Consider the following 1895-nt stretch of genomic DNA (forward strand, 5'->3'; position numbering starts at 1 on the left):
TCCTACTCTGAGAGGGGTATGGCCAGTGACCTCAAAAACACAGGAAACGACCAACCCTTCTCAGTGCTCTCTCACCCAACCCTCTCACTCAGCCTCAGAGAGCTCTCAAAGTTAACGACTAACCCTTCTCAGTGCTCTCTCACCCAACCCTCTCACTCAGCCTCAGAGAGCTCTCAAAGTTAACGACTAACCCTTCTCAGTGCTCTCTCACCCAACCCTCTCACTCAGCCTCAGATGAGCTCTCCAAGTTAACGACTAACCCTTCTCAGTGCTCTCTCACCCAACCCTCTCACTCAGCCTCAGAGCTCTCCAAGTTGTATTTTCTCCTCACTCTTGTTATTCTTACAACCCGTTACGAACTGACCTTAGGTTCAATTGAGTCAGTTTGTCTGATATAATTCATTACAGATTAGACATGATGGGACACGTGCAATCCTGTCAAGACTTGCATAGTGTGAAAGGTAATACAACTGTAGGATTTTGTAAACCATGTAATGTGAAGCAAGCTTTAAAGCCAGTACTGACGTGTCATTTCTTTGTACAGCCATAAGGCACGACAGTCAAGAATATGAGGTGATTTGAAGGATTTGCAATCATTGCAGGTTAAATCAAGCCATAACAGGGCTTGCAGTGAAGGCGGAATTCATTGCAGATGTTGCATTGCATCAATCAAGCGTTGTGTGCCAGGTCATCGACATCACTGTAGGGCATCCGATTTCTAAATGATGTGGTTAGTTGATTTGGTAAAAGCCTATCTAGGTGTGAGATTAGGCATGCGTCTGCAATGTAGCTGACCTGGAACAAGGCCAGGATCTCTACACTATGAAGCTGGGGCAGCTGTTGTGTCAGATTAGGCTACTTCTCATTGGCAGAGGTGGTAATGATCAGTAACATACAGTAGTTATCAACATAATAATGTAGCCTGTATCTGATGCTCTGATGATGTTTGATTCTCCTCCACTGAAAATGTATTTGCAATTCAGATCAGTGTCTGTTCCCTTGCTCTTTAGTTTACTTCACACAACAGGTTATTTACTAGTGACTTTCTCTGGATTTTGGTGACTTCAAAAATCTCATATGGCAGAATAAAAACGTCTCTCTCTTCAGGAAAGGCTGAGTAAGAAGTTAGCTCAGCACCAAAGCAAGTGTGGATCTCAAAGCAAGACACATTCCCAAAGTTGGTTAAGTCGGATCTTAAAGAGCTTGAGGCGAAGGTGCCGAAACGGATCTCGTGGTTGAGAACACTCTGATCAAACTTCTTGTTGGTTCTGTGAAAGGTTTCCTTACATGTCTCTTGTCTTTCTCTAAGAATCTGAACGGCGTCAGTCAGGTAGAAATGCAGTGCATGGTACTTGAATGATGTTGTCATATATGCAGAATGGCCCTCTTGAACTGCTTTGCTGTAGTCCAGATAGATCGATTTGGAATTTGTTCCTGGTTTGTTTTTTGTATACAAACAGATCGCAATAGAATGCTCTGTATTCAAACTGTCTCCATGTGGTATAGCGTGTGGTTTTGCTATGTTCCAGGATGTATTGAATTGAGGATTAGTGTTTAACTCATCGAAGAGGTACATGTTTTCAACCGCCCATAACATTAAACCTCTGCACCCATCATATTTGTCATCAACAGAAGAACGAACCATGTCTAGAGGTAGAATCTCTTGAATCCCTCCATCTTGAATCCCTCCATCTTGAATCCCTCCATTCTAAGTTTCTCCATCCTGTAACAGTTATTTTTTTAGAAAGGTTTCCATGTATAAGACTTATGGCAGCCCGTAGTACAGTTTGGGAACACTGATCTACTGTAGGAGCAAACAGTTAATTTTTTTAAATATTTTTTTTATTTAATTAAAATGTAAAATCTCACATTTGAATGGGGAATGCCTAAGACCA

At 42.0% G+C, this 1895-nt stretch overlaps 1 pseudogene; it reads right to left on the reverse strand.

Annotated features, from left to right (window-relative positions):
* Nucleotides 1-884: 884 nt before the first annotated feature.
* LOC149975002 (ecto-ADP-ribosyltransferase 5-like) lies at nucleotides 885-1690 on the reverse strand (annotated as a pseudogene).
* Nucleotides 1691-1895: the final 205 nt, after the last annotated feature.

The sequence above is a fragment of the Oncorhynchus mykiss genome, chromosome 19, assembly GCF_057628025.1.
Source record: "Oncorhynchus mykiss isolate SJ-2025 chromosome 19, ASM5762802v1, whole genome shotgun sequence".
Classification (NCBI taxonomy): domain Eukaryota; kingdom Metazoa; phylum Chordata; class Actinopteri; order Salmoniformes; family Salmonidae; genus Oncorhynchus; species Oncorhynchus mykiss.